General features: G+C 32.7%; 1 protein-coding gene across 3 annotated transcripts in view; it reads left to right on the top strand.

Annotated features, from left to right (window-relative positions):
* LOC126777889 (solute carrier family 41 member 1-like) overlaps positions 1 to 27,465 on the top strand; it is a 101,688-nt gene that overhangs the window by 10,027 nt on the left and 64,196 nt on the right. The window contains exon 2 of one of the 3 annotated variants that reach the window (XM_050501179.1): positions 21,866 to 22,119. The exons of 1 other annotated variant lie outside the window; for it this stretch is intronic. The gene's annotated coding sequence lies outside the window, so the exon portion shown is untranslated. Of the gene's footprint in view, positions 1 to 21,841; positions 22,120 to 27,465 lie in introns of those variants that run through there. One more of the 3 variants, XM_050501180.1, reaches the window with a different exon arrangement.

Raw genomic sequence — 27,465 nt, 5'->3', positions numbered from 1 at the left:
ATACAATCGTATCCATTACATAATTAAGATATAATGAGACTATAAAATTTTATATTTACAGCATCGTAAAATACTGGAAAGGATAATTTTTCATGTAAATATTGTATTCAAGTAATGGCTCTATAAATATAACTCATTGTATTATGACTAGTTTCATTAATATGCATGTAAAGATGGAAATAGTGAAGAATATACATAAAATAAATACATAGTTAATAGTAGTTTATGTTTTAGTTATTAGTAAGAACAGCGCTCGGTGAAGGGTCGGGGCTAACTGAGACTTCGAGCGTCAGATGAGTAAGCGTAAGATTTCGAGCGTCATGTCATGTTATTTCCGTGTTGTAGATCAATGAAGGGGGTTGTTAATTCTACGGGTAGTCAAGTCTGGTAGGACGTTTTACGACGTCTTTTAAATCGTATAGTCTCTAGATTTCCCTGGACAATGGGACGTCACGATGGTAAAGACGCTGGACAGATGTCTTAAAGGGGTTGATATATATGCTTCTATCCGCGCTAGCGAATATTAAGAACTGGAAAACTCCCCTAGGTTAACTCTCCTCTCGGTTTATGTCCTGGTGTCAAATGTAAATATCCATTAATTACTAAATATTAAACAGCTGATTGTTGAGGTGACACAGTGGATAGAAGAACTGGATCTTAAGCGAAGCTTTTTCTCGTGGTCAGTGGTGAATGAAACCTGCATGTGTCAACTGAAAGTCTGGCATATGTGTCAACACAGACCAGTATTGGAGTGATAGAATATGCAATAGCGAAACGTGCTTATGTCTGAAGGAATATAGACAGTGTAATTACAGGCACAAGGGACATAAAATCTTAGTTCCCAAGGTTGGTGGCGCATTGGCTATAAGCGATAATTGACATTTCTTACAATGCCAATGTCTAAGGGCGTTTGGTGACCACTTACTATCAGGTGGCCCATATGCTCGTCCACCTTCCTATTCTATAAAAAAAAAAGACAAAACCCGGCTCCTCAAAAGGAGAAAAAGAGAAGAGCTTCGGGAGTTGTATCCGATAGGGATTATGACGTCATCAATATCGGTCTTAGTTAATAAATTATAAATTGGATTTAAGCGATGACTTATAACAATTAATTCTATAAAAAATGAGTATCTAAAGTATAGCGGATTAGCTGATAGGCACGTACCATATTTGTGAAGGTGCCACTATGTCAGAAATATCAATACATAAAATGTGGCATGTGACGTGTTGTCTGTTTAGCATACACTACTAATTACGAATGGTAAAAACCATTCTTATATAAAATTTTATTACTTTAATAAGTGGGTACATAAAACAATATTTATAAATAAGCTATTGCGTGCAATCACAAACAGCAGTTTCATAATCCGTTTTCTTCAAGCGCAGAACCAGGCTTTACGTGCTTTCCGAAAAACGGAAAAATTACGCAACAGAAAAACCAAACTATCTATTACATCAATAATGACAGCTATTTATAGAAGGTCAGACTTGCTTTTGTGGCACTTAGTGGAAAAAGTTTCCCCTGAGGATTTAAGTATCCACTAAGCGTGGTAGAATAAGCATCATCTCTTCCAAAAGAGAAGGCCCAGCAGTGAGACATTTAGAAATTGATACTGTCAGTGTTTTTTATTTATTATTTAAAAGGGACATAACATATTAGTTCCCATCGTTGGTGGTTCGTTGACAATGTAAAGGTAGGTTTATATTTCTTATGGTATCGTCTATGGGCATGGTGACTTACCATCAGATAGAATATTTGCCAGTCTGCCTACCTATATTAAATAAAAATAAACATAACAAAAAATACATTATCAAGGAAATTTGGTACCGTAATATTTTTCTATTATTTTGTTAAGGAAAAACTGCTATCAAAATGGATACACGGTTTATTCACCAATGATACATGTTGTGAATATTTTAAGACGTATTAAAACAGGGAATTTACTTCGTTCGAACTTAGTTTAAGCTGGGACCCGTTTATATTGCGACAAGATGATATTTTTAAACGGCAAAATAAACTCATACTTGTCAATGACACATATATAACGCGAAAACTCTGTTTTTTAATTAAATTTATAGTTAGTACCGGTTCGGAATGTAGATACTGAGAATCTCAATAGTTACGCTTTTTATTATTGTAATTACATAAAATCAAATTATAACCGATTTAGATTGGCATGGTTGGTAGACACTTGCCTTTCACGCCGAAGGTTGTGGGTTCTCACTCAGGACAGACATTCGTGTGCATGAACATGTCTGTTTGTCCTGAGTCTGGGTGTAATTATCTATATAAGTATGTATTTACAAAAGAAAAATAGTGTGCTGTTTATTATTATTATAATTTATTGTTCGTGAATATCAACGAATACTAACGCCACACCTTTTTAATCATATTATATACAATCTTATCGTTTATTAATATTTTTTGAAACATCAGACTAATTATTTTATTACCAGGTTTAATATGTAATTGATAAAGCTGGTGTAATAAATATAATTCAAGACTTTTTCTTGCGTTATTCTTAATATGTCTATTAAAGTAGTTTCATTAAAAGTAATATTAATTGATAATGATGACAAAAAAAATCTAAGAAATAAAATATGATAGAATATTTCAACTAAACATACTTTACATATTATTTAGTTAATGCTACATTTATTTGCATAAAAAACATTTAAATTGAGGGCTTAAATCCGTAACCGTCTGTAACAGACTGTGAATGTCCCACTGCTGGGCTAAAGGCCTCCTCTCCCTTTTTAAGGAGAAGGTTTGGAACTTATTCCACGACGCAGCTCCAGTGCGTGTTGGTGGAATACATATGTGGCAGAATTTCAGTGAAATTATATTTACAATTATATAAAGCACGAGATGAATTATAATCACAATTTAAGCTCATGAAAATTCAGTGATGCTTGCCTGAGTTTGAACCCACGATTATCGGTTAAGATTTACACGTTCTTACCACTGAGCCCAGACGACCCCATCTGGGCTCACTGGGCTTACATAAGTGTCTGCAAATCAAAAGGTTCTCTGGGCTAAAACTGAACCTGTCCTCCTGTTTTAGAATGATATTTACTGTCTTTATTTAATCTATATATGCTTTTAATAAGGATATATTCTTAATAAGGGTTAGAAATATGCCAGTATTGTGCTTATACAAGGTTAGCACAGTACTGCGTTCCCCACAAACAAATGGTATTGAAGTTGTTGTCTATTTGTTCCTAGTTTTATTGCATAAAATTGTTATTGTCACTTATGTATAAACAAAATGTTGCTTTTATAAGTCTATCATATTTTTCACAGCGTTTACTTGGAAAGTGCCCGGTCCGATAATTTTAACATATTAAGTCAAATTATGTCAAATTATAATAATGTCCTCCAGACCGATTTCGGCCACGGCGGCCAATCTCAGCCAGAGAGAGATTAGCCAACTGCGCAGGAGATATTATAGTGCACAAGTGCGTGCGCAAACACAGGTGTACTCTCTATTCCCTAACTCTCATAATCCGATGGCACGGCAATCCGACACGACCGGAAAGAGTTCAGGCGCAGGATCAACGGTTTTACGTGTTTTTCGAGGCACGGGAGTGTACACACTTCCAACTTCCAGACTCCGGGCTGCTACTGAGAAATTCAAATTATACGCAACATATAAGCATACTAAAGACCCTACGCATCTGCATAAACTAATATAATATAAAAGTTCTATGTCGATATTTAGTAGTTATTATCGATCCGTAAAAACAGACTAACGAAACTTACCTTTTTATAATATAGGTTTAATAATATGAGTAGTGATGATGAAGCCATGTTTAAAAATAAAAAGTATAATAAATTAATATTGAATAACATTTCCTTAAGTATCAAGGTTGTAATCTATACAGTAAAATTAATTATCGATATCGATTTGTATAGCTTGGATATTTGCATAGTAACCCAATGGAACATTACTTAAGAACAACGCTCCACTAGAGTTAATTTTTTTTGTATAGAATAAGTCATCTACCTATTCTATAAAAAGAGCAAATGGGCCACCTGATGAAAAGTGTTTACCACCGCCCATAGACATTGACATTGTAAGAAATATTATCCATCGCTTACATTGCCAATGCGCCACCAACGTTGGCGACCAACTGAAATGTTTTGTGCCTTGTGCCTGTAACTACTATATTATTCTGTAAGAATAATTGGGAAGCTCGATTGTGAAATGTCAGAAACTGATACACGACATTGGCTTTATAACAATATATTATAATATATTGGCTATATTAGCGAATATATTGGCTACAAAATATACACATGTAGAAATTGCATTCATTCTTCAAAGAAGAACTAATTTAAATGGTCGTAAAGAGTAACAAATACAATACGCTTTATTATACACCAATGAAACTAATGAAATAAAATATAGACGAGGAAGATATTAAAGATGCGGCTTGAGCAGCGATCTCTTCCAAGCAACCTCCTTAAGGTTTTAGAGGAAAGAAAATAAAAAGGTAGGGTCTACTTATCATATTGTATTCAATTAAAAATACTACACACATACAAATTATGTCAAAAATGATATTTTGGTTTTCTTAATTTAGTTTGACGAACTCAATCAAATATAGAAGCATACACTTGGCTTTGCTTCGAAGGCACTGGAAGTTTATAGGAAGCTTATAGAAATTTATAGCTTACTAGTTTCTGACCGCGTAGGAACCCCCCACGGGTTATTAGGTCCTTCTTATTTTAATGATGATCGTTAATTAGTTAAAACGTGAAACCGGAACAAACAACCAAACTCACTTTCGCATTTATACTATTAATACGGATTTAAAGATTTAAAGTGGTGAAAATAATAGGTAATGATCTATATTGCCCTCACAAAAGCATTCACGCTTATACATTCATACAATAAAGACTATAGCTATTGATAAAATTCTTCTTCATGGCTTATCTATTCACTTGCAGTAAAGCCACGTTGGAATAAACTCGAAATTTTCTCATTAGGATACTTTGTCTAGCTGTGGAATTTTTCAAAATGCTTCTTAATTTAAGTAAATAAATTTTCTACTTTTCAGCAAAGGTCTCCCCTCCATTTGAGGGGTTTGTGTGAATCTTATTAACACTGGTCTAATGAGGATTCATTTTTGTGGCAAAAAGTAATCTGACACATGAAATTCCTCACGATGGACCAAAGAGAACGAGATAAATTATAAAAACAAAATAAACGCACGAAAATTTACTGGGTGCCCGAGTAAAAACGCAATAATTGGTTAAGAATCACGTGCTCTAAAAATTGGGCCAACTATATCATAATTAATAAAATAAAAATTTAAATTTAATAAATATGGATCAAATGGCTGATCTGCTGCTTAATAGAATATATTGAACCAATGGTGTTTTTACACTAAATATTTTTAGTAATAGTTTTCTCGTATCTTCCAGATGTAAACGCACCTATATTATCTGTTTTCCTTAAGCCGTGATCAGCATACTGATGACTATTGCATTACAGTAATAATATATGTTACATATTACAGAGTCATCATCATGTCAAATCATAATAAAACCACAGCTGGTATCCCCCGATGACACGGTTCCCATGTTTCATCAATAAAAGTATTTAAATATTTATTATCCGGGATTGTTACAAAGTATATCTTACTGTCTAGAATTCATATAACAAAAAAAATGTATGTACACTCATATGGAAGAAAACTTCATGCATAATTTACAAGTACCGATTCAATCTGACTTTAATAATAATAATAAATAACTTTATTGCACTCACAAGGAAAAAATTATAAAAGTAATAGGAAAAAAAACCAAAAGCTTAAGAATGGTCTTACTATATAATGATACTATAGGTATATCCTATAGCACGCAAAGGGCGGTCGTATCACTGAAGCAGTTATCTCTTCCAGACAAATAAATTAAATACATAGTGCGTGCTCCTTAATAAAATACCGATTTTTTTCTCGCTGGATAAACGCATTTACGCGTTAACCCCACATGAAGTGAAGGGTTAAGTACCGACACACCGACGCTAACAGCGCCGGAATACCCTCTTAAAACCAGCGGTACCCACTCCGTCTATTCAAGGGGCCTCACAGGATCGCTTAAAATACATAAGACTAATAAATACATAAACATTTATATTAACTAAAATAAAAATAAAGAAAACAGAAGTAAAGATAACCTGGGACATGATGCACACATGGCCATCTGATCCCAAACTAAGCAGAGCTTGTACTATGGAAACCAGACAACTGATATGCTACATATGTAGTTTTCTTGTGTAAATACATACTTATATATAATTACACCCAGACTAAGGAATAAGGACAAACAGACATGTTCATGCACACAAATGTCTGTCCTGGGTGGGAATCGAACCCACAACCTTCGGCGTGAAAGGCAAGTATCTACCAACCACGCCAACCGGCTCGTCAACATGATCCCGCAGCCTATGTATGTATTTACAAAAGAAAAATAGTATATGTAGTATATCAGTTGCCTGGTTTCCATAGCACAAGCTTTGTACAAGCTTAATTTGGGATCAGATGGCCGTGTGTGAAAAATGTCCCAGGATATTATTATTATTATTATAACGCATCCGCTGCTCCTCCCGTGCTATGCTCGTGGCTCGGCGGAGCTCTCCTCAGGGGGTGAAAGTAACATCGTCTCCCCCGCACTCCTAGCTAGTGCGTACGGCAGCGCGAGGAACTGAAACTAACCTACAACAACAAAGTAAAGTATTAAGTATCATCGTATTAATTACAAAGTACGCGATAGCGACCGATATTACAGGGAAAACCAAAGCGCAAGATTTAGTTGCATAAAAAACCCGGGATACTATCTCATTTAAATGACAATGTTAATCGATAATGTATTTATAATTCATTTCGTGCTTACCATCAATGCAAATATCGTGAGGAAATAAACCTACACGTGTTGGGTGATAATCTGCTGGTACTGTAATTAATATTGGAGTAGTGCGGTGTAATGGGTACCAAAACCTCCTTATTAAAATAAACGATTCCCTAATTCAGAAACAGCAGTACTTAGTATTGTTGCGTTCCCGTTTGAAGGGTGAGTAAGCCAGTTTAACTACAGGCACAAGGGACATAACATCTTCCTTCGTCGTTCCCAAGGTCGGTGGCGCATATGCAAAACAAGGGAGACAAATATTTTATGCTAGCAAGAGATTCAGCTATATATTACATATGTTCGTAAAATTCTTTGCTTAGAATCTAGGTCTTTAATAGAAGTTATAAAATGTGGGTTATACAGTAGAGGCATACTCGAGAGTAGAATTAACGTATGAGTTAAAGAGCTGAACCAAAGTTGAGCTCTGTCTAAAATCCTAACTGACAATTTAAATAAATCCAAGCATGCGATAAGCTTTCAGTATTATGTATGATGAGTGAGAATAATAAGTTAGTCTAGTCTTTTCTTAAAAAAAAAAAGGTTGGAGTCTTATACCCAAGTCGTTTACTTCGGACACCATTTTTAAAGAAATCTTCTTTAATTAGTAATCATAGATTTTTGTAAGTCTTTTCCGGGAGAAAGATATTGTGTTGCACTTTTTAATACAAAAAATGACTCTTATTACAGTCACTACAAAGATTATTTAAATCATTTTGAAAAACAATCATCAGTATAAGGTAGAATATTAGTTTAAATTGAAATATTAAATTGTCATCGTTTATAAAAATTTTGAAAAATAACGGACCAAGGAGCCTTGACATACACCGTTTGTTACGCTTTTACAACTTAACCACTGAACTCATCATCATGAAATTATCTATAGTCGTCCTTAGGAGTACAGAAAAGGACATAGTTACCTAACCTAACACATCCCCCCCTAACACGAGGGCGAAGTCGCGGGAGGAAACTATTAAAGAATATTTTGATTTGCTATCGCTTAAGACATAAAAAAAGTACACTGAAAAATTCAATAATAAATAACTTTGATGAGTCACAAAGGTATGGTTGATGCTTTATGTGACTACGTCACTCAAAAAGGCTGTGTAACAAAGCCTCACAAGGTAGAGGTAAAGTCCCGATAACCAATAAGGAAAACTGAAGATGCGTAAGTTGTAAATTGAGTTGTGTTAAAAATTTTACCTTGGGTATGAGTTTGAAAATTCCCCGTTGAATTTAAAGAATATTTTAATCTTCTTTAACAAAAATACTTAAGTATTTTTTTATAATTGACGAAACTTATATATATCTGCAAAGCTCTTTTAAGACAACAGGGATTTATTTCAATATAAACTTACTTTCAACCCAAATCTCAAATTCCCTGCCGATTTCACCGGCGTCCTAAGCCGAGGTCCGGCCTCACATCAGGCACCCTTAGGACGTCCATCTCTCTTGAGCCCCTCGTGTGGCTCCCAACATCCGGCTGAGCTTAACTCACCAATCCCGCCCGGTGACGCTGTAGAGGCCAGTAGAGCCAACAGCAATAATATAATAGCACAGTCCGAAAAAAAACACTCAATAAAATAAACAAATGCTAATTACAAATACTATTTCTCATTGATAATATTAGAAATATGATAATATCCAATACGAAAAAATCTTGAGAAACGCTGCAAAAAATATAAGGTTTTAATTAATTTCTTTGTCCTTTTCGTCCTTAGCCATGAAATAACACTTGCCTTAGAAAAATGTATTAATTCAATCATTATAATTATATCAAGGCGTATTATAATATATCGTGTGATAATGAAACACTGATATAAGTAGATAACAAAACGTGGAAATTTATTTGTTACGCATAATACATAAATATGTTCATGTAAACAATTAAAAAAAAAGTAACAGCCTATAAATGATCCACTGCGAGGCTAAGGCCTCATATCCCTTGTGACGCGAAGGTGTCGAGCTTATTCCACCACGTTGCTCGAATGTGAGTTGGTGGTTATCCACCAGCGTATTTTTTTTATGGTGCATAATATTTTTTATAATTGGACATAAGCAGGTTTCCTAACGAAGTTGTCCTTCGCCGAGCAAGAGATGAATTATGAACACAAATTAAGCACATGAAACATCAATGATTCTTGCTTGGACTTGAACCCGTAATCATTGGTTAAGAATCACGTGTTCTAACCACTTAGTCATCACGGCTCTCTTGTTCATGTCCAATTGAAATTGAAATTTGTTTATGTAAAACCATTAAAATATCTAATTTATTCTTAAAACAACATCTCGGAAAAGATAATAATACCCTGATCTGAGGAAAACCGACAAGATAAACTTCATGGCTTTTTTATGTTTTTAAAGTTTTTAAGTAATATTTATTTTTCAATATAAAAACCCAGGAAAGTATTGTTCATAATTGCTCCTAGAAAGAAAATGAGCGCTTGTCACAGCAGTGGGGCAATAGCAGGTTATTACTTACTCACTATAGTGTAACGTTCAATCAATTTATATGTTTAATCTGATTCTCTTTTATAATATACATTATATTTTGTCCTTAGTATATGTATAAATGTAATTGTTTTGTAATTGCGTAACGTAACGTCACGTTTTAATCTATGGTTTATTCCAAACACAGGAGAAATAAAACAAACTAACAACTTTGACATTGAATTGACGTGATGAATTGGTCTTTTGGTCAATTTATCACGTCAATTCAAATCCATTGGTCGAGATCTTGAAATCGTGAAAAAATGGCGTTTCGAATGACGCCGAAGTTGTTATCGGAACTTTTAGAATTAAAGTGGATATAAATGAGTAGATAGTGTTGTATTATTCATAAAGATATATTAATCGATAAATTATGGTGCATAATATAACTATTAGCAAATTACATTGGTTTGAGCTATTCTGTAAGAGCAAATACAAAATTCACCACAGAACACATTCGTGGAATGTTAGAAAGTGATAAACGTCATTGACAATGATATTTATAGAATACGCGTATCACTGAAAGTTGACAATCGTTATGACACGAAAATTTATATACGAGATTTCAAAATAGTTGAGTAAGGAGGACTTCCTTCTAGTGAGTCATGTTGTTAGTATCCTATATAAAAACACATTAAGGGAAAATCCACGTTGTAAGGTTTATCCTTGTCGACCTCATGCTTGTTTAGGTGGCTATCCATGGTGCGTGATTCTGCGGCTTATACGCACGATGACTACGGACAGCCACGCACCGCACCGAGACTCTTCTAACGATGTGTGTCAATCTGTGACGTTTTTGAGACTCGAAGGCATTTTGTTATTCTAAAATTTTGGATCGTACCGCAGTTTTTATGTTATCGATTCGTAGTTGATCTGACGCATCGCTACGAACTTGTCGGCGATCTTATAAGCGTTCGACTTTATTAGCTTTATTTATATATCTTAAATCATACATCATTTATTCTTCTTAACAACGCAGGGGTTCAAATCCGTGCTAGTACCATTTAAGTTTGTGCTTACAATCTCGACAGTGTCAGACTAAATACAGACACATATACAATAATGCGATCCAAGTCCCAGCCATCCTCAGTAACAGTAACAGCCTGTAAATGTCCCACTGCTGGGCTAAGGCCTCCTCTCCCTTTTTTTGAGGAGAAGGTTTGGAGCTTATTCCATCACGCTGCTCCAGTGCGGGTTGGTGGAATACACATGTGGCAGAATTTCAGTGAAATTAGACACATGCAGGTTTCCTCACGATGTTTTCCTTCACCGTAAAGCAAGAGATGAATTATAATTACAAATTAAGCACATGAAAAGTCAGTGGTGCTTGCCCGGGCTTGAACCCACGATCATCGGTTAAGATTCACGCGTTCTTACCACTGGGCCATCTCGGCTCATTCTGAGACTGCCATCCTCAGACTGGGCTTTAATTGTGGTTTATTGATTACTAAATAATAACTAACCAAAATTGTTATTGATTATGTTTTCAGCGCTTATGAGCTTCTATGTGATCCACACGGCAATTTTGACAATCAATAAGCTTAATGGTCCGGGAGATGGCGTTGATTTTTTATTGGTCAGTGGATCATCTCGCTTTATTTATTTTTTATTAAGAGTTTTAAGACAACGAACAAGCAAAACAAGCTTCAAGTAATAACCCAAGATATATTAATTGAAATTATCATATAATTAAGGTGAATAAATAGTCTGTAATTTTCAATGTTGCCTCCTGGACCATAATGCTTCATTATATATAGCCTTGACTTAGACACTACTGCATATCTTCGCGAATTGACTTATTAATGATTTCTCTTTCCAATATGTCTACAATAAAAGCCTATTATGTCTTATTAGATTGTGTAGTTTAGAAATGTGCGCGTTATGCATGTATTGTAGTTAATGTTTAGAAACTTTTCTATAAATTGTCACTAATTTTTGGTGTGTGTGTTTTTAATAAAATTCTTTTTAAGAAATTTCTTCTTTTGATGCAATATACTTTAAAAGAATCAAAGATGATCAGTTTTGTTATAAATGACTCATTTTAGTTTTATTAAAAAAATGTGTTTTTTTTATCACGATGTCACTTGACAGGCTTTGTGCATGTTCGTCTGGGTAGGTACCACCCATTCATTTATTTTTCTACCTTAAAAAACACTTAGTATTGTTGTGTTCCGGTTTGAAAAGTAGCTCCAGGCATAAGGGATATAACTTTTGAGTTCCCAAGGTTGGTGACGCATTGGCAATGTAAGGAATGGTTAATATTTCTTGTACTTAACTTGGAAGTATTCCTTGTTGTTTTTTTTATATAAAATAGGAAGGCGGGCGAGCATATGGGCCACCTGATGGTAAGTGGTCACCGACGCCCATAGACATTGGTATTGTAAGAAATGTTAACCATCGCTTACATCACCAATGCCCCAACCTTGGGAACTAAGATGTTATGTCCCTTGTGCCTGTAATTACACTGGCTCACTCAACCTTCAAACCGGAACACAACAATACCAAGTACTGCTGTTTTGCGGTAGAATATCTGATGAGTGGGTGGTACCTACCCAGACAAGCTTTGACCTTGTGGGAACGATCGTAATCTATACTCTGGTTACGGAACAATATGCTCATATAAAGTCCGCACCAGCCATACTGAGTTATAGTCATTTGTTTTTGACAATACATGGACGCGTTCATGTGTGAGTGTATTGTATTAATAAGTATATATGAGCTATTTATATATGTCATGCATGTGTTTTGTTAAGGATATATCAAATATTTGTACATGACCTTTAAACTCATATAGCTATAAATTGTCGCTTTCGTATAAGCGAAAAAATTATTTAATAATTTTATTTGGAAAATAATGATGGAAAAACCTTTTTCCGTCAGCCTAAAGCGTTGGAAAACTTCTTTCTTACATTTCAATGAAACTAATAAGGTATTATATATGAACATTCGCTTGTGTTGTATTTTTTATAAACAACCCTTTACAAAATCGGTTTCATGGCTTAGCCAAGATAACGCAACAGACTGACAGAGTGACACTATCAGAATATTACATAGTAGATGTAAACAAAAATATAATTATTTTTGAAAGAGTGCCATCTAAATTATGGCGACCAATGAGGCGATGGCAAGTCAACGATTTAACTCTCGACGATATTGATAATGTTTAATTTTATACTCTCATATTGACATACATTTAAAGCGGGTTAAATTGAATGAATTGAAGTGCAGCTACTTTTATAACAATATAAGCATCTCTAGCTATTAGTTTTACGTATATTGGTTCTGTAATTTTTTCAGTAAGGCTTAAACCAACTGTTTCATCGTCATGTTTTATAGTATTTTGTCAGATTTATTCACTGCTAATCAATGCAAATTCGTTCCAATAAATTCTAAACGAGACATTTATGCCTCTAAGACGATCGTATTACTTCGATTTCTGATTAACGACGTCTTATCGCTGTAATTAAGCGGTTCCGTTGTAACCGTTTCAACTGATAGCAGATGGTGATAACGATTAACTACTTCAAAATGTTCTGCTATTATTAGTTATTAATCGCTATTTCTCGTGTAATCTGTTTATGCAATAAAATCGTTAAAGGAGTAATTACAATTGTACATGTTATACTGCAAATGACTAAGATTTAGAGCTTGTTTCACCACACTATTCCAATGTGGGTTGGTGGGTATATATATCGTAAAAGCCTGTGCATGTCCCACTGCTGGGCTAAGGCCTCCGCTCCCTTTTTGAGGAGAAGGTTTGGAGCTTATTTCACCACGCTGCTCCAATGCGGGTTGGTAGAATACACATGTGGCAGAATTTCAGTGAAATTAGACACATGCATAAAATTATAATCACAAATTAAGTAAATGAAAATTCAGTGGTGTTTACCCGGGCTTGAACCCACGATCATCAGTTAAGATTCACGCGTTCTTACCACTGGGCCATCTCGGTCAACGAAGCCAACAAAGGTGGGTATTTATATAAACACAAATTAAGACACATGAGAATTCAGTGGTGCTTCGTGTTTGAACCCGCAATCTTCAGTTAAGATTCAAGTGCCCTAACCACAGGACTACTTCTTATTCTGCATACATATTAATCAGCTTTTTTTTACAAATAGTTACGTTTTTCAATAAAGACACCTTTATAAATAAACTTGAAAAACAGCTTTACTGCTTAACTACTTTAATGGCTTTTTAAATAAAGAAGTAACTTTATGCTATAATTAAAAAAAGTTAAAGCTTTTCATCTATGGATAGCATAAAACAAAGTCGTTAAATCCCTCGTTCTGTATCTCGCTAACTTCATTAAGGATAAAATTGAAACTCAAATCCTTATTTTATCTAAATCGTTAGATCAGTTTCCGAGATACACAAAATACATACATACATACATACATAATCTTCTATATATATAAGCGAAATACCAGTAATCACAAGATCTTTTAAAGTATGCGTCCGATAGACTTGATATTTGTCACAGTTATTCTTTCCTCGACGTAGACGCTTACTAAGAACGGAATTTACGCAAATCCTATCAAAAATATATTTTTCTACTTATCTACCCGCGCGAAACCGAGACGATTGGTAGTATATACAAGGAATACTTTCTCTCTATACTTATTTTCTTTTTTTTCTTGATAACACTAAGCTCATCAATATTAGAGCTACCTAACAGAAAAAGAAAATAATTTTACTAACAGAAGAAAAATGTATTGAAATTTTTGCCTTTGCCTATTTCTATATAGGTTTTTAATACTTACGTGTATTTTTTAGTTCATACTGTGATGTTCAAAAAATAAAACTAATTTGTCTTAATATCGTTTTGTTTTGTATAAAATAAAATCGCTGAATTCCTCTGTCTGTATTTCCGTTTACTTTTTCTAAGCCACGTAAAGGATTTTGATACGGTTTCACAAATAGAAAGAGCATTAAACGAGGAAAGTTTATAATTATATTATAATATAATAATAAATATGCATAACATATTTATTATAGTATATGCATTTACAGTATTGTAAAGATCGTTTGGCGTGTGTTTATATGTCATTGATTAAAAAACGCATGGGATAGAAATTGAAAGTCAGGTCGGGCAACTAGTATTTTAAAATAGCGTTGTTGAATATTTTTATATATTACTACGACTATGATTAGCCCGACTAACAAGTAAAACCACCAAGTCGCGACAAATAGCCGATGTTTTACAATTTACCTTATTACGGTCTACCTTGGAATATGCTAGACACATATCATAATTTTATTTTGTATTTAAATATATTCGTAATTATACATTAAAATATATTATCGATACTGGTTATTATATAAGAAACTACTTACTTCTTTGGAACAGTTACAGGTAATTTTACCAACTTGTTTAGAAAGAATATATGTATTTAAATATTTACTAAATAATAATTTCAATTCAAGAATAATTATTCGTTTTAAACACGGAAGATAATAGGCCAAATGACCGAGTAATCTACATGAACTTGACATTATTAGAGGGAGTTGGTGTTATTGTGACTAAAGTGAAATTAAAAAAATCTTATTAATAAGTATTTAAGAATTAATATTGTCGATAGTCCAAAAGTTATAGGCATCTTTGTAATATTTGTGGTATAAAAATTTAAAATACTGAGATAATTTACGTGTCCATTTTTATATATCGACACGCGGCCGGTATTATTTTTTTTGTGACAGTTAAAATTACTAGTATTAATTGTTATTTAAGTTAAAAATATCACTCTGCTGTCTACTAATAATTTAATTTAAACTATGTACAGTCATTTTTATAATATATATATAAAAAAAAAAAACACAAAATACGCATTACAAATTTATAGAAAAAACACGCCGTCTAAAAGATTGTCCTGTGGTATTGTACCCAAGACACTGGCACTATTGTTCCTCTGCACCGCTAGACTCTGCAGTCTTAATTATGATCCAATTATTATAATTAATATTATAAGTCATATTATTGAAGAGAGAAATTGGTATCTCTATATATTTTATCTAGAATTTACAAGCAGGTAGTCCAATAATAAAAACTGTATTATTATTATTATTATAAATAACTTGTCCTTATACCTTGCCTGTAATAAAGTGTACTTACTTAAGTCACATCACATCTCACTTACACTTTTAACCTGAACACAGCAATACAAAGTATGAGTGCATGTTTGGTGGTAGAGAAAATGTTGAGTTGTTAGCGGTTACCCCTCCAGTTTTAGTAGGTATGTAAAATAAGGCAAATAAAAGTTATAAAGACGATTCCTAAATAGATAATTGTTGTTAGAAAACATGAATTTATAAAAGAAACCAGTGAGAAACGATAGTAGCTTCAAAAGTGCTTGTAAGACCCCATTTTGAATTAAACCATGTGTATATATTTGATTTTGGTGTTTGTAAGATAAAAAGGAAAAAACAGTATTTTTTATGAAATAGGTAGCCGGTCTGGTAAATGGGATCTACCCAGACGCGCTTGCACAAAGCCCTATCACCAAATAAAATATACATACAAACACAGAAAAACGAGAGCACGCATATATTTACTTGTAATATATTTCAATATTGATGAGTGTGTGTTTTTGTATGTGTGTGGGTGGGTGTGAGAGAGAGATAACTTTCTTTATTAACTTATCACTGGAAGTCCGATTTTCGTTAGTCTAAATAACAAACTTGTTATTTTTTCATGTTAAAAGACGTCTGAGAGATTAATTTGGTATTCTTAAAGTAGATTAGAATATTATTTATTGCAAAATTGACAACAAAAGTCTGATATCATGTTTGATAAAATTATATGATAGATATAAAATAAAACAAAAAAAAAACTTATAAAGAAAACGCAAAGATTTTTATTAACTTTTTGCGTGAGTAAAATTTTATCAAAATCCTCAGAGGATTTTTAAGATAAGAACGTATTTGATATGTGGATATTTAATTATTATTAATATCCGCTTGTCTATTCCGAAAATATTTATACCAAAATATATCATTTTAATTTTTACACCTTTACGAATTGAATATAATAGAAAATAATAAAAAAACTCTGTTCTTTCTAGATATGTTATCTATTACCTCCTTTATAATTAGGCTATTAATCTTAAAGCCTAACAGGAAGAATCCATCTTTTAGACGATTAATGAGGATTTGACAGTTCCAGAGAGCCGAATCCTCTTAAAATTGTTGAAATTCAAAATGTTCTTATAGAAACACAACCAAAAAACTTTTGAATTTAGTCATTGGATATAAAGAAATGACATTATTATCGCATAACAGATTTTATTAGTAAAACTGCCTATTTGGGGCGGTAGGGTAAGGGCAGTTCAAATTGGTCGTCCAGAAGTGGTGACCTTCTGCCATAGACATTGACAGGGTAAAAAAATGTAATCATACCATAAATTGTCAACGCGTTGCCTTAAGATTTTGTTTATGTCTTTATGATGTTATGTTGATGGATTTTTTTCAAAAGTAATGACGTATTTATAGACTATTATTTTACTTTAAAACCAGTTCCATCAAATCGAATATGCTGAAATTTTGAACACACTTTAAGTGCTTGAAGTATACTAAATATTATAATTTCTTAAAAATTTGCTTCAAATAAAATATTGTTTTTAATATGGGTTTTTTTATTTAATTTTAATTCGAATATATGATAACAAAATAAATTGAACAGACAACAAAATTTATTTAATAATATTTATAATTTCGACAAAATTAGAATCGCTTTAAACGAAGACTAATAATTGCATTGTGATGTTTCATTTTGTAAGCTGAGGTCAAGGCTACCCTGTTACGTACCATCGCATGACATTCATAATTCATTCAACTAGTTTTCGGTTGACGGTTGTGTGAATATCGTGATTACGCTTAGATTTAAATATAAATTAAATAATAATTTAATCGTAATGGCAGAGAAATCGTATTGTATGGAAATGGAAGTTCCAGAGCCTCTGCAATTAGCTGGTATCTCATGTCGTGCAGCTATACTGCAGCTATTCTCAAGCAACACTAGCTAATTTCTTAGGTCATATTACCGTGCTCAAACACTTTCTTTTTCTTCGCTCTTGCTACGCCACGCCACGTCACGCCGTTTGAACCACGGGATTTGCGATATCACAGCTAGACCAACTAGGTCTATATTTTTATAAACGCCAATCGAAGCGTTAATAGCTATTCTAATGATATACAGGGTTACAGGGTAATATGTCACGATCCTTTTAAAGGGTTTTAAAGGGAAGAAATGCTATTGTTAAGAAATTAAATCTGGATCAAAGACAAAAGGACCTCAATGCAAAGTAGTTAAAGATTATTTTTAATAGGGGTAATAGGTAAAAAAGGAGAGATAAACCAGAGCTGTTTGTGGAATACTATTATCAATTCCTTTGAGTTTACCGTCATTTTTTCTAATTTCCTTTTATCTCATTTCTTTTAGGAATAAGAGTAATAAAACCTTGTCGGGGTACATAATACTCACTGTACTTGCACTGCTCGTATAGTGTGGACGCTCTTTAGTGAATATATTAATAGCATTTCTTAGAATTTCCTACCTGGTCTCTTTGTTATCTAATTTTCTCCTGAGTTTATGATTGTTACTTTTTTTTTATGTACCGATGGATAGCTAAGGAAACGCAGATGTTTTTAAAATGATCCGCACGATAAGAGCCATAGTGATTTTTACAAAAAAATTGCGAGTAACTTAAAGAATCAAAATTAAAAATCGAAAAGTTGTACAGTTTTGGATCTGTAATTTAAAAATGCTTGAAGGTTGTTTTTGTTTTATAACTGGTTATTATTAACTAGGATGTACCCTAGCAAGAAATACAAAAAAAAATAGGGAAAATACGTTGATTTTTTTTTATTGAATTTTAGAATCTTAAACATCCTTTAAATAAAAAAAATATTAAAAAATTAATAACTCGAAAACGATACACTTTTGCATAAGCATTTTGGGGGTCATTTGATAGCTATTGTCCTGAACTATAACCCTTTAAAAGGATCGTGACATATTACCCTGTAACCCTGTATATCCTTTCAGTTTTCATCATACATAATTTTAGGTTAAATTTAGTCTTTCTTCTTATTGGACACGTCGGAGTCGTGGGCATTCCCTTCTTATCACCAGAAAATTCACTGATTTTAAATGTAAATACTTTGAAGCATTACCAGGTAAACATTAAAAAGAGACATAGACACTTAATTTTTAGGTTTTTGACTAAATTGAACTCTTAGGAATAAACAAATAACTTGTATAGTATGTAAATAAATTATCTCGCTATTCAATCCGAGCAGAGACTTAAACTTTTCCTGCACTGTACTACTTATGATTCCTCTCAAGTAGAACGTTAAAAATATCGTAGGGAATTTCTGATACATATACCGGCAAATCCACGGTGTATATGCAGATAGGGAAATGAATCGAATCATAAGTCCGTTGTATATTAAATTCAATACTTTTCCTTAAAAGGAAAATAGTGGGGATATTTAAAAGCTCCTTTGCTTCGTATAAATCGAACTTTAATTATTACATATATCCACATTTTTTTAAATAGTCCTATTATTTAAAGGTCAATTTACAATATAGCTTAAGATCACTCAGGCCTGCCTGCCTTAGCAGACTCCAATTGTCGTAGTTGTGTAGACACAGCGATCCGGTGACGTCCCACCACGGCTCACAAGTTCCACATACACCTCTTCCCTTACATATCGTTACATGAATGCCTAAATGAAATTTCTTGAATTTCATTATTTTATCATCATCACAGTGATTTCATGATAAATTTATATTACAACTAAACATCAAATAACTTAATATAAAATAGTTACGGTAATACCAAAAATAATAATTCCGTTTGAAGGAATAACGACAGTCGCAAAAAATGTCTGCTAGTTTGTCAGACGATTTGTATTGTTTATTTTCGCATAGCTACTAAACCGGTTAGAGGAACAGATCGGATCTTCCGTGAGATCAAAGCAGGGTTATCACGATTGTGTAAATATAACATTAATTTAAATAAACCAATTGTATTACCTCGAGAAATTATAGTTGAAGTAAAGCCAGTGATACATATACAACTATTTAATATTTTTATAGATTTTATGGTAAATAATTTTAATTATTTAATAAATTTCAAAAAGATAACAATATTAATTTAATTCAAATAATATATATGGACATAATATATATGGTGAAATAAATATATTTGCGTATATTAATATAAATATATATACTTTCAATTTTCAGACTCCAGGCTGAATAACATGTTTTTCTGTCATATCAGGATTTGAGCCCAAGACTCAATCTGTGGCCTTATATCTAGCTCCTAGACCAACGTGGCAGTAAAAATAATATTATTCTATTGATCATAAAAAGGCCATATAATATAATATCTTCGTTCTATTAATACTTAAGGTAAATATAAACTAAGACAACCTCTGATTATTCACAAAAGACCTTTGTTACTAGCGGATTAAATTACGATTGTAATATCATCATACACGAGACATACATAATTTGAAAGATATAAGAACCACTTTATCTTCCAAACATCTCAATGAAAATCATGTTATCAGTAAATTATATTTATTTTACATCATAATATTTGAAAATCGAATTATCAGATAATTTCCGTTAAATTAAAATTAATTGAGAATTAAAATCTTTTTAAGCAATATTTTATGTCCGCCAGTGTCAGTGTAAGATATTGTAATTTAAAAAAAATGTGTAAAACGGAAAAGTTAGTTTAAATTATTATTTATTTTGACATTTTTTCATGGCAACAGTGTGTTTTTAAATTCTATTATAACATAAACAATCCGTTTGTTACTAGCTGCGAGTATACATGTGTGGTCCCTGCTTTTAAATTGGATCTTGTGTTATCTGTGCCGTGTCGCGTGTCACTATGACATTTGACACCCCGTTATCTTTAACTAAACAAAACTGTACATAGTTTTTTTTATCTCAGTTTTTTTTTTATAATTGGGCTTGCGCTATTTATAATCTGTGACTTGACTTTTGTTAGAGCTAATGGCCTAGTGATAAGTGGATTACAGTCCAAGGTCGAGAGTTACTGCTAGCACATATAATTTTTTATGTATTTAAAAATGACTCGAAGGAAAAACGCCTTAAGAAAACCTTTATTTTTGAAAATAAAAGATATTTATCCTAATGAAAAGCTAGGGTTAATATATTGAATAACGGTTGCACATAAATGTACCTAAGTACTTATCGTTCTTATTATATAAAAAGATAAATGCGGGACAGTTGCATTTTTAATACGTGTAGAAACAAATAGCTATTATTATTATTTATTGACTTTAGTGAGATAAAAAATAGCGTACGAAAATAAAATTGTAATTTGTTTTTTGATTTATCGTTTTATTTTAATTTAATAGTCTTTTGTATTAGAAAAAACGATATCTTTGAAAAAACATTAATTCCTGATATAATTTTAGATAAATTAAAAACATATTATACGCTTGAGTAATGGTGATTATATATTTATATTTACACTTACTTCGTTGATCTAGTGGTTAGCTCATGAGGGCGCAGACGTCGAGGTCCCGGGATCAATTCACTTGCCGGGTCAAAAATATTGGATTGTTCTGCCAAGAGATTCCCAGTAACTACTACTGTTTTTGTACGTACTAAATGTTTTTGGTTTGTACACTGTGTATACGTACAAACTAAACCACTATTGTCCGTTCAGAACAGGCATCGTGACAGAAATCGGCCAGGATATTATCTACAAAGATATACACGTATAATCGTTTGCATTGTCTATGACAATGAATGCAGAAAGCTAAAATTTGGAACATAAATACCTTTTATAACCTAAGCAAGCAGAAAGGATTTTCGAAAATTTTAACTTTATCGGGAAAATGGGAGGGGTAAATTTGTACAAAAACATAAATTTTATTTAAAAATAAACGAGTTAATTTTATGAAATACCTACAGGCATTATACATTATTTATTAATTATTCTGACCCTGGATATATATATATGTATATATCGTTATCTATATAATGTGGGATAAGACTTAAGATATAATCTTATTTAGATATATGAAAGAAATAGTTTTAATAAATATCATAAAACCACATACATTTTTTTAATAAAAAATTTATTTGTGAAACACGACGTAGATTTAAATAAAATATAGAAGTAAATAATAACTTAAAAATATATATATATTTAAATTAATTTCATTCATATATCAATAGACAAAGACAAGCGAAATGGCAACCCTAACCCCTAAACCCGTCAAGTTCACAGTTTCACACGCACTTCGATCGTTGACCGGTATTTTTTTTAAACCGGTCCAACGCCGGCTGAGTTCGAGAAACCCCCTCGTACAGCCGACGAGACACCGCTTTGTATTCTTATCATTATCACTGATTGAGTTCTACACCTGATATTAAGGCAAAGGACGGACACCTCCATGACAGTACACTCGCAGACGCCGTACGAAACGCACCTGTTACTCTACGTCACAAGTTCCCGCGCAAATACGCGAAAAATGTAATTGCATTCCGAAATTAGAACCACAGATTAAAGACTGCATGGGGTAAAAAAAAATAAAAGACTGGGCAGTGTATATATTATCTGTAAATAAAGTGTTTTTTTTTTTTTAAGTGTAAATATATTTAATTTTAAAATTATAAAATCCTGTGATATTAGTAATTAAGAGAGCTGGAGAAAATACGACCGCAAGTGAGTATTTATGCATGTATCTGTTTTTAATTGTTTGTATCAATGGAATGTGCAGGTAAAATATATAATAAAGACCAGTGGCCTCTTTTATATGATCAACCAAAACGAATAAGAAACGACATAAATTTCTTCTTAAATAAAAAACTATACGTTTCATTTTATTATGCGTTTCGTTCGCGTTCATATCGTTGTCAAATTCTAACGTGAAATAGTGATGTAGAATTTAAGAATATATATATATATATCGATAATGGTTTCTTTTTAAATTATAAATGAAATTTATTCATTATTTATTAAATTTTAGACAAAAAAAAATTGAATTTGTTGAATGGAACTTAAATATACATATATATAAACGAAAATTATCAAATAAAATAAAATTTATTATTCATATAATACAATTAGACGAAATGTTCAAGCCGAGATGGCCTAGTGGTAAGAACGCGTGAATCTTAACCGATGATCGTGGGTTCAAACCCGGGCAAGCACCACTGAATTTTCATGTGCTTAATTTGTGTTTATAATTCATCTCGTGCTTAACGGTGAAGGAAAACATCGTGAGGAAACCTGCATGTGTCTAATTTCATTGAAATTCTGTCACATGTGTATTCTACCAACCCGCATTGGAGCAGCGTGGTGGAATAAGCTCCAAACCTTCTCCTCAAAAGGGAGAGGAGGCCTTAGCCCAGCAGTGGGACATTAACAGGCTGTTACTGTTACTGTTACTGTTCAAATCGTCACAAAAACTTTGATAAGTTTTTAGATAGATGAATAAATTGGTGTTTTGTGTTTTTTGTTAATATAACTGATGCATACATATTTAATTTACAATCATTTCTACTCGTCTGTCTTTAATTTAATATAATGACGCGAAGTATTAGATATTCTACCGCAAAACAGCAGTACTTGTTATTGTTGTGTTCCGGTTTGAAGGTTGAGTGAGCCAGTGTAATTACAGGCACACGGGACATAACCTCTTAGATCCCTTAGATTGGTGGCGCATTGACGATGTAAGCGATGGTTAACAATTCTTACAATGCCAATGTCTATGGGGTTGGTGAACAGTCACCATCAGGTAGCCCATATACTCGTCCGCCTATCAATACTATGAAAATAAAAAAATACATTGAAATAAAACGACACTTCATATAATACAGTCAGTTTTATAAGTTTGCCTGATTAAAATATCAAAATAAAAAATTATAAATAATATTACTATATAACAATAATGTCAATTATTTAAGGTTAATTGTATTAGCAACTGCCTGTGAATGACCCACACTGCGTCTAAGGCCTCCTCCCCTTGTTTGAGGAGTTTTGGAGCTTATGCACATTGCTCCAATGCGGGTTGGTGGATACACATCTGGCAGAATTTCAGTGAAATTAGATACGTGTAAGTTTCTTCACGATGTTTTCCTTCACCGCCAAGCACGAAATGAATTAAAAACACTGTGGTGCTTGTCTAGATTCGAACCCGCGATCATCGGTTAAGATTTACGCGTTCTAACCACCGGGCCATGTCGGCTTAGATTCATTGTAAAGTAAAATTAGTTTTTCGTCGTTCCTATGCCCTCTATCTGTCTAGTCATATCCTTTCTTAGTCCCTTACACATCTCATCTACACTACTTGAATTTGTGAAATACAATACATTTTTTGTACTTCATCATCAAAACAGATTAATAAAATATTTTATTAAGTAATTTATTGTTTCAACAAATTCCTTGAAATAATTTCTCCATTCATCGTGTGACACAATACGTTTCATCACATCACTAGGTTATTGAAACGTTTATCGATAAATAAAGAAAAAAAAATATCTTTTTATAACACAATATCGATTAATACAATCATTGCTTGTTTGTATCGTATGATATTTGTAATGTTATAGAATTTATACTATTTTTTATCATGGCAATAATTTGGATTTAACATGAGGGCTTTCGATTAAAATTTTCTTTATCGGTGAATAATATACAATAAATAGATAATATGGACAATATACAGGATTTATGTATAATAGTCAGTTTCTTATGTAAATTACATACATATTTACGTAGTCAACAAAGCATGTCAACTGACGGCGACCTTATGGACAACATATGTATTCGTATATATCTAAGATTATGTGTAAAATGTTTATTTAAAAAAAAAACCTAGAACTATATCATTTTTTTATATAGAATAGGAAGGCGGACGAGCTGGTAAGTGGTCACCAAACGCTCTTAGACATTGGCATTGTAAGAAATATCAACCATCGCTTACATAGCCAATGCGCCTTGGGAACTAAGACTTTATGTCCCTTGTGCCTGTAATTACACTGGCTCACTCACCCTTCAAACCGGAACACAACATTAACATATCAAGTATTGCTATTTTTCGGTAGAATATCAGATGAGTGGGTGGTACCTACCCAGACGAGCTTGCACAAAGCCCTACCACCAGTACCTATATGAAAGATATATACATTGGAACACGTGAATCTTATCCGATGATTGGTATTCAAATCCGGACAAGCGTTACTAAATATACGTTTGATTAATTTGTGTTTGTAATTCATCTCGTGCGGCGGTGAAGGAAACCTGCATGTATAAATAGTTTAACTGAAATGAAATGTCACTTGTGTATGAAACACACGGGGTGTTGTCACTAGAGCTGCGTGGTGGAACAAGCTCCAAACCCTTTAAACGTGTAGGAGATTAGCCTAGAAGTGGGCATTTCACAGGCTGTTAAGATCACGCAGCCTCCCTTAACAGCGCAATATTTAACCATAAATTGAAATAACTGCTACTCTTCTTCTTACTGTTTAAAAAAGGATTGTTCATGTCTGTGTGCACTTGAGTAATAAGTTAATATATTTAAAAAAATGTGCGGTCGGGGGAGCCCGTCAGGATCGAAGTTCATTGCGATATTTTTTCAACTCAAAACTTTAAAATGTAGATTTTCATTGATTATATTATTGTATTTTTATCACACGAAAAATTTGACATGTATGAACGTGTATCCCGAAACACGTGTAATACAAGACACAGCTACTTAATTAATAATTTAAGTTATATTATTAAATCAAAATAATTTATATCATTTATTTTTTAATGTACAATAAGAAATGGCCGTTATTAAGTAATTATTAATATTCCTTTGAACCCCTTCATTAAGGTGTACATATTGTACTAGGTGTGTAAAGAAGAGGACCAGCATCGAATCTGCGACTTGTTATGCTATATATAATCATGTACATAGCTATAAATGACAAATAACTTGACAAATATAAACGTCATATACTATAATAAATAATGAATGAGAATCGTATATTGTACAAATGTTTAGCGAGACAATCAGATTGTTAATTAATTAGCTTATATACTTAATTATTATGTACAAATAAGTAGTTAATTAATTAGTGTAATCTGTAACAACATTCTTTTAAGAAATAACGTAGAATGATTTGTTGTAATGTTGAAATAATGTTTGACGTAAGATAAAACTTTAAATGTAAATTTACAACAATATCATCTTGTGTTTCACCAATAACTGTTGTTTTAACAGAAACATTGTCAAATATTACAACAATGAAATGAAATAAAACTTCGCAAATTATTAAACATAAATCAAATTCTGCAAAAACACGTCATCTAAGATGTTGGCTCATATTATTCAAAAGGAAACTGAGTAATACACGTAGCAGAATAATATGCAAATTTGTCAACTATGTTCTTTTACATCTTTATTATATTATCTTTTACAGTTGATTAAAATCACAATGCTTGGCTTTGAAAGCATAATATTCGGCTAACACACGACATTTCGGCGTTCAATGGTTAGCTTGGCGTGTAGCGTCTGTCCGTCTGTTTGAACGCGATAAACACAAAAACTATTAAACGGATATTCATACGGTTTTCACCAATGAACGGAGTGATTCATAAGGAAGGTTTAGATGTATAATTTATCAAAATTTTGTGTTCATTGGCTTTAATATGACGATGATTGTTGAAGATGTCAGAAATAATAATACCGGTTGGAAGGTTTTCTGGCGTACGCCGCGTAAACCAATAGTTATATGTATTACGATGTTAAAGTTTTTTTGTTGAGCCTTTATCCGTGCGAAACTGGGATGGTTGGCTAAAAAATTAATTTATATTATATTTATATAAGATATTTCTTTAAGCGGTTTTTTAAATTAGCCCAAATTGTATAATAAACAACAATTTTGGCTAATTTATAAAACCACATAAAGAAATATCTTTTGTATTAACTGAAATCGATATGTCTATAAAAATAAATATTTTTTAAGAACAAACGTGAACACTAATATATATATAAGCCGAGATGGCCTAGTGATTAGAACGCGTGCATCTTCACCGATGATCGTGGGTTCAAACCCGGGCACGCACCACTGAATTTTCATCTCGTGCTTGACGGTGAAGTAAAGGCCTCTCCATTAGCCCAGCAGTGGGACATTAATAGGCTGTTACTATATATTTAATTTATTATCCCTAATATTTATTATCTGTAATCCAACATTGAAAATACGTTATCATTTCAACATTTACAACTGAACAGAATGCTACCGGCGTGATATGTAGATAATTAATTTACAATTATATTATTATAACATTATTTGTTCATGTATTAAGCTATGTAAAATACAAATGTATCCTGTTTACTAATGTAAAGATGATAAAGTATATTGGTTCAGACAAACGAACTCCGTAACCTCTTATAAGCGAAGTATATATACGTACACATAGATCTTTATATATGTATATATAATAATTCTGTACAGGTACAGAATTATTATATATACATATATAAAGATACCACAGAACTTTTCATAAGCGGCTGGACCGAATCTAATGATTTTTTGTTTGAATAGGTCCAGCTCATTTTTTTAATTTTTTTTTTACGCTGGAAAAACGCATTACGCGTTTCCCTGGAATAGTGGGGGGGGGGGGTATGCGTGGCTTACCGGTTTCCAAGGTACCGGGTGTGCCCTGAACATTGAAATACCCATTACAAAATCAGCGGTACACTTTCCGTCTTAACGAGGAGCGCCACGGAATTGCTTTCGCATGCTACCGTGACGTTCTGACGTCATAGATCCAGTGCCTGCCCTGGGCCTTGATAGAGCGAGATTGTCTTTCAGCGCCCTTTGGTCAACGCTGTCACTTCACATTAATTGCGATTCAGCTAATTTTATATGAATAATGATTACCACATAGGTAAAATAATTTTGTAATAGAAAAAGATTTTGTGTATAGCCAGCATATACATACCATATATGTACATACTGTAATTAAAAAAAAACTGAGACATGAGTATTTTGCATATAATATATAAAATGGTAA

The sequence above is a fragment of the Nymphalis io genome, chromosome 24, assembly GCF_905147045.1.
Source record: "Nymphalis io chromosome 24, ilAglIoxx1.1, whole genome shotgun sequence".
NCBI classification, from domain to species: domain Eukaryota; kingdom Metazoa; phylum Arthropoda; class Insecta; order Lepidoptera; family Nymphalidae; genus Nymphalis; species Nymphalis io.
The sequence above is the reverse complement of the archived record's forward strand: the minus strand, read 5'-3'. Positions and strand labels throughout refer to the sequence as shown.